A 7,512-nucleotide genomic window follows, 5' to 3' on the forward strand; every position below is an offset into this window, starting at 1 on the left:
GCTCCCATTGGGATCTCACAGCATGGACCTTGAGTATGATACCAACATTAAAAAAAATATTTATTGTTTAATTTGCATCCAAGTTAGTTGATATATGGTGTAACAATGATTTCATTAAGGAGTTTCATTAAGGAGTAGGTTCCTTAATGCCTCTTACCCATGTATCCCATCCCCTCCCCCACAACCCCTCCAGCAACCCTCTGTTTATTCTCTATATGTAAGAGTCTGTTATGTTTTGTGCCTCTCCCTGTGATACCAACATTTTAAACAGTGAAGTGTATTCATGGGGTTCTTTTCTTTTCTTTTCTTTTTTCCTTTCCTCTCTTCTCTTCTCTCTCTTCCCTACTCTTCTCTTCTCTTCTCTCCTCTCCTCTCCTCTCCTCTCCTCTCTTCTCTTCTTTCTTGTCGTTGGGTGAATCTGCTTTGTTTTCATGGGGTTGTTTCTTAAAACATTCCCCAAATCAGGTGATGGCGATAATGCAAAATTGCATTCCAGGAAAAGCAGATCTCCATGGGGCCAAAATAATGTGGTCCACATTTAAGCTCACCCTTCACCCTGCTTACTGGAACATAAATTAGCACATGCAGAGAAATAGATGAATTTTACAGCCTCTAGGCCACTCGTAACAATTATTCTTTTCAATCCACTTTCATTTTGTTCAAAAACAACCAAGGCGAATCCACAGTCGAGTGCCCTGAAAAGAATATGGCGCGCTGGTGCTTTGTCCCTCAGTGGGTGATGTCACCACGTGACTCATCCAGTGGTCAAGCACGGGGAAGGACTAGGTCCTCTCATGAGAGGTGAGCACCAGGTAAGGGCTCAGACCTGTGCATGGGAAGCCCCCTGGGAAGCTGCAGGAATAGTCACTTCAGAGCAGGGTCACAAGCTGTGTGTCACGGAGGGTGATCACCAGCGCCGGTCCACTGAGATCCGCAGGAACACTGGCAAACAAATGTATAGTTATGAGGTTTTTTTACATAAAACTTTATGGAAGCAATGAAAATTTCTGGTTTATCCAGAATTAAATGCATGTAATCATTGCCTACATCAGCCATTGGATTTCAGGGATCATAAAACACACACAAACATGGAGAAATAGGAAGACCAGTTACACACAGGAGGATCACAGTGTTGCCAATGTTTCTGGCCAAATAAAGCCAGAGAAGGCCATTCGACACAAAGCATGACCTATTATCGCAACTATTTCAAAATGAAAATACATCAGGAGATGTAAGATACAGAACACACATAACAATAAAACAGAAGGAATCTTTAAAGTAGAAAATACCACTTTGTGACACCGTCTTTATTTTTCTCATTTTTCTAAGGATAAAGTTTATCCATAGTTTGATCCTTTTGTCACTTTCATCAGAATGTGACAAGCCCTGGGGAAGGTTAGTTAGATGCTTATAGTCAACTTGCCATTTTGTGCAAAGATTTCACAAAAACTTAAGCTTTTTAAAAAAATTGGTTTTTTTTACATGTTTTTTAATGTTTATTTATTTTTTGAGAAAGAGAGAGATAGACAGAGCAGGGGAGGGTCGGAGAGAGGGGGAGACATAGGCTCTTAAGCAGGCTCCAGACTCTGAACTGTCAGCACAGAGCCTGATGAGGGGCTTGAACTCTCAAACCGTGAGATCATGACCTGAGCCAAAATCAGATGCTTAACCATCTGAGCCACCCAGGCAACCCTCACAAAAACCTCATAGAACCAAATTCTTCAAATTTATGATTTTATAATGACAGGCTTTAGTATCTTATTTCAGTTCCAGCCATCTCATAGAAAGACATTTTATTCTCAATAAAGCTCTCATTTTATTAAAAAATTCAAACATTCCTGTTGCTTACCATGTTTGGATAAAATTAACAACCATTCTGTACATTCAGAAGCTCACTGCATTCCTTAATTCAGTGAATTGTTTCAACCTTGTTAGAATCCAAATTGAGAAGTTGAATGTGGTGATTGGCCTAGAGTTTAAATACTTTGAAAACATGAAGTCTGAATTTTTATGTTGTGGTTTGGAAGTGAGCAATATCGATTTGCTACTCTTCATGACAGAGACAATTGGCTGTTGTGTGGAGAGTACTCCATGCCCCTGTCCACGCTGTCTCCCTGTGATTTCCTGACCTCATGACACACCAGAGTTTAGGATCCTCTGTGGCTCAAGCAAAATGAGATCTTAGGGTAACTGTGGCTTATGTGTAGGATGTTGGCTTCTCCAAATTGCTTTCACCCATGCATAATCAGCTCCATCAGACCATGGATCGTGTCTGTGATGGCCACCCCTTCAGCCCTAGAAGCTGAAACAAGGCAGCTAAACACTATTTAACAGTTGGTTAAAAAATATCTATTGAGTGCTCTCATGAAACTTTGGCGTTTAGTTCATAGGCACAAACAGATATAAAGGTACTTCACTCCGAAAAATTACAATAACTTGTGAATTCAGAGCTGCTATTCTAGGGAAACTATCCCATGTCTTAGAGCCAGGAAGCTCTCTGGATTTTATGAACACAAACAGCTCTGAGTGTGAGAGAGTCTTCCAAATGCGAATTCACTGGCTCCCATTTGCCAAGCATGGCAAGGAAGAAACTGATACGAGTAACTCAGATCGTGTATGCCAAAGTGTCCAATGAAACGTAACCATTATTGATATGAGCCTGGCGATGTGACAATCATTCTGACCGTATTGGAGAAATTGTAGTCTCTTTTTTGAAATAATTTTACAGTGTCGAGGGGAACCGTGTTTGTATCTGATCTTCCAGACTTGGTTCATGTCACTTGCAGCATCTTTTCCATAAAAATCATTTCCGATAAACATGGAATTTAAATATTAAATTAATAGTCACTTAAATTAACTTTCAGTAAATATTAGAAGCCCGTGTCCAAAAATCAATGACAGATGAAGAAATAATATACATTACTGTGTTGTCTCATCATCTCCAGTCAGAGAGCTCCTGACTCCCACCCAGGGGGACGCGGCGTGTTCTCAGCTGCCCTCACAGAGCTCCTCTCCCCGGTTCCCCCATCCTTCCCCGAGGCAGGTTTACACCGTGCGCACTGACAGCTAACCCAGGGCGTTAAGGCCCAGTGCCTAGCCCACGGTACTGCTTGCAGGGGGTTGAAAGGTAAGGCTTGTTTTGCTATCACTGTGCTCATAATGACTTTGTGCCTGGGTTCTGGAAGGGATGGGATCATCCCTTTCTCTACCCTTCCATTCACCGGTGACTGGGTAGGGACTTTGGGTCCAGCCCTACCTCCAGAGATGAAAGCCCTTGAGGGACTTGGTGACAATCAGGCTGATGGAACTGCTGGGCACTCACCTACTGTCTCTGAGTGTCTGACCTAAGTATGTTCCTTGTCTTTTTTTTTTTTTTTTTTTTTTAAATATTTTTATTTATTTCTAGGAGAGAGAGAGACAGCATGAGCAGGGGAGGGTCAGAGAGAGAGGGAGATACAGACTCTGAAATAGGCTCCAGGCTCTGAGCTGGTAGTCAGCACAGAGCCCGACGCGGGGCTCGAACCCACGAACCGCGAGATCATGACCTAAGCGAAAGTCGGACGCTTAACCGACTAAGCCACCCAGGCGCCCCGTTCCTTGTCTTTTTAAAATTAAAATTGTAGTGTTTATTTATTTTTGAGAGAGACAGACAGAGTAGGAGCCAGGGAGGGGCAGAGAGAGAGAGAAACAGACAGACAGACAGAATTAGAAGCGGCTCCAGGCTCTGAGCTGTCAGCATAGAGCCTGATGCAGGGCTCAAACTCACGAACCATGAGACCATGACCTGAGCCGAAGTCAGATGCTTAACCAACTGGGCCCTCCAGGCGCCCTGGTATGTTCTTTGTCTTAAATGATGAGGCTTCATCATCTCATCTTTCCCATCCATCTTTACCATTCCAGAAAAAGTATTCTCTTCTTTAGCTGTTAACATTGTTCTTACTCATCTTGAGTGCTTCCCTATGTTAGATGTAAGCATTTACAGGAACTCAATATTTTCATACACCAGTCATTCAAAAGTCCTACAAGGCAATATTTACATACTGAAACATGATTTTTGTTCTTCACTCAAAGAGTATTTGATACTTACCAACAGAATACATTATTTGCAGTCTTAAAAGTGTGCCAGTTAAAAAGCCAGAGGGTTTTTAGAGCCTAAAAGTTTAATCTCCAACCTCAGACTGCCTGAGTTTGAAACTGTTTTTTTATAAAGTTTCATTTATTTATTTTAAGAGAGAGAGGATGAGCAGGGAGGGGGCAGAGAGAGGGAGAAAGAGAGACTCTTAAGCAGGCTTCGCGCTGTCAGCACAGAGCCTGATGCAGGGCTCAAACTCACAAACCGTGAGATCATGACCTGGGCTGAAACCAGGAGTCAGACACTTAACTGACTGTGCCCCCCCAGGTGCCTCTGAAACTGGGTTTTACTCCTGGACTTACCAGATGGGTTACCCTGGAAAGTCACCTAATCTCTGTCCCTTGGTAATTGTCATCATAGCTGCCTCGCGATGCTGTTGTGAAGATCAAATCCAGGGAAGAAATCTCCCTCAACTGCTCAAGTCAAAACTGGCTCCAAGGGACAGATGAATCACCACTAGATGCTTATGGTGGTATATTTTCATGCTACCGCATAAAGCGTCAGCAAAGGTCTGGCAGTGAAGAACTCTGAAAGAAACTTTTTTTGTATCCTAAGAGGTCTGAATATTTTAAAGACACACTCACTCATTCATTCTTGTATCAAACAGTTGTTGGATCTCTGCTCTGTGCTGAGTATTGCCTTTGGTGTTGGCGCTACATAAAAAATAAATAAATAAAAATGTTAAAGGAAATAACAAAAAATATAGTGCTGACTTCAATTCTCAAAGTGAGAGACAATAGATGATCAGATGATGGGCTCCTGAAAGGTCCTGGAGAGCGAGGACCATCCCCCGGCCCTGCCATGGGGAAAGCTTGATCGGGTCACTTGGGGGCACAAAGCTGTGGGCAAGAGCTTTCTGCAGACAGTCCTTGGAGTGGAGTGGAAGCCAATATAACATCCAGAGCTTGCTCCCTACTGCCATTCAAAGTAACCACCAGCCCATCACCTAATCAGCTTCCAGTTTAAGTGACATTTAGAGCTCCCTGGAGACTTACCAGTGCCCCCTCCCTGTCGCATTTGCTGACGCACCCCCCAGGATGGGGCCCTAGGAGGGCAGAGACAGGGTTGGTCCACTTTGTAAGGTGAGGGGCAGACATGGGAACGACCCCGGCCCCATTACAAGGGGCTGGAAAGAACCGATTGGACATTGGGTTACACACCATAACACAATAAAAAATTACCTCTTTGTTAGAACGTAAGGAGAATTGACGTTAAAAAGAAAGTGCTTATCACCAACATGAATTCAAGGCCTATGTTGACTGTAGTGATTTCAGGGGTGTGTGCACACATCAGCACTGATCAATTGTACACTTTAAATATGCACAGTTTATTATTTCATTTTATTTTTTTTATTTTTATTTTTTTTAATTTTTTAATGTTTTATTTATTTCTTGGAGAGAGAGAGAGACAGCGTGAGCAGGGGAGGGTCAGAGAGAGAGGGAGTCACAGACTGAAACAGGCTCCAGGCTCTGAGCTGGCAGTCAGCACAGAGCCCGACGCGGGGCTCGAACCCACGAACCGCGAGATCATGACCTAAGTGAAAGTCGGACGCTTAACTGACTAAGCCACCCAGGCGCCCCTATTATTACATTTTAATTAAACCACAATGAAATGGTCAGAAAGTAATCTCTGTTCTATTAAATCACTTGTAGAATTTGGGTTCGTAGAAAGACCATAACATTTCTGACTTGTTTATGGCTTTTCTCATGGATTAAAATAATTGTAACATTTTGTGATTTGATTGAAGCTTCATGTATTTAGAACTATGTGTACCAGAATTATTTCTAAATATTAGGCAGTTTTTTTATTCTCTAAATTCAATGAGGAAGATGTTTAAACTTTTTGTGCTGGAGTCAGTAAATACCACTGATGCATTCCGATAGTATTTAAACTTATGCTAGATTTAAAACTTTGGGCATTTAAAGTTATCTAATATTTCAAGGTAACTGATTCCATATTCAAAGACATTGATTAAAGAACCAATTATAGAAGAAGAAAAACTATCTTCTCCAAGTTCTGAGTAGCATTGCCTTTCTTCATGGCTTTGACTTTAACTACAGCTCATGGTGACATTTCCTGGTTGACCTGAATAATTGCCTCGCAGCTGATTGTTGGTTTAGCAAATATTTATCAAACACGAATTATGTACAAAACATTACAGATACAGGGTCTCCTGGAGCTTATGTAATTCAGGTATTAAAGGAAATCACACAGGTTCTGCATGGAAGTCATCCCTCCATCTTAATTATCAGTATAGAGCTGAATATTGTCAAGATGTCAGTTCTGAAATCCCAATCAAAATTTCAGCAAGTTATTTTGTAGGTATCCACCAAATGATTCTAAAATTTCTATGGAGAGGCAAGAGACCCAGAATGGACAACACAATATTCATGAAGAAGAACACAGCTGGAGGATGGAGTCTGCCAGACTTTAAGATTCACCTGAAGTCTGTAGTAATCAGGAGAGTGCCATGCTGGGAAAAGAATAGGCAGATATATCAGTGGAGCACAAGGGAGAGCCCAGAAAGAGATCTTCACAAATATAGCCAACTTACCTTTGACAAAAGAGCAAAGGCAACCCAATGGAGCAAAGATGGCCTCGTCAACAAATGATGCCGGAAAAACTGGACGTCCGCATGCAAAAAAAAAAGTGAATCTGGACACAGACTTCTCACCTTTCACAAACATTAACTCGAAATGGATCACGGACCTAAGTGTAAGATGCAAAACTATAGAACTCCTAGGAGATCACGTAGGAGAAAATCTCCTACCGCACGGAGAGCAAGCCCTGACATACGCTATGGGCTCTCAGCAGTGATGGTGTGTCCATGTAGGTTTCTAAGTCGTAACAGAAGCGCCTGAGTGGCTCAGTTGGCTGAGGGTTAGACTCTTGATTTTGGCTCAGGTCATGGTCCCAGGGTCAAGAGACGGACACCCCACCTCTATGATTCCTTCTCTCCCTCCACCTCTGCCCTCCCCCCGCCTCTCTCTCTCTCTCAAAAATAAATTGATAAATAACTAAATGGTAGCAGGTACACCACACTAGCAGGGGAAGTTGACAGTGAGGAGGTTGTGTGCGTGTGGGGATGGGGGTACATGGGAAACCTCAGTACCATCCTCCCCATTTTGCTGCGAGCCCAAAACTGCTCTAAAAATTAAGTTATTTAAAAAACGTGATGACACAAGCAGATGTGGGTGGCAAGTTATGACAAATGCTGTCGAGAACAAAACCTGCAGGACTCGAGGAATTTTCCCTGAAGGCGGATGAGTCGTCATCTAGGCAAAGAGCCAGAGAAATCCATTTGAGGGAGCTCACTGGTGAAGGCTTGGATGCCCAGGGCCCTGCGGAGTTTTGGGACACGATGGAGCGAGTCCTGATGG

General features: G+C 42.7%; 1 long non-coding RNA gene across 1 annotated transcript; it reads right to left on the minus strand.

Moving 5' to 3' along the window:
• Positions 1–369: 369 nt before the first annotated feature.
• On the minus strand, positions 370–7,041 carry LOC120223056. Its single transcript, XR_005526179.1, has 4 exons — positions 6,687–7,041; positions 4,717–4,785; positions 3,771–3,957; positions 370–942 (listed from the first exon to the last, which is right to left on the minus strand). It is a non-coding gene; the product is annotated as an uncharacterized LOC120223056 (long non-coding RNA).
• Between the last annotated feature and the right edge of the window lie 471 nt (positions 7,042–7,512).

Source organism: Hyaena hyaena, unplaced genomic scaffold (assembly GCF_003009895.1).
Source record: "Hyaena hyaena isolate Hyena2069 unplaced genomic scaffold, ASM300989v1 scaffold_943, whole genome shotgun sequence".
Lineage (NCBI taxonomy): Eukaryota > Metazoa > Chordata > Mammalia > Carnivora > Hyaenidae > Hyaena > Hyaena hyaena.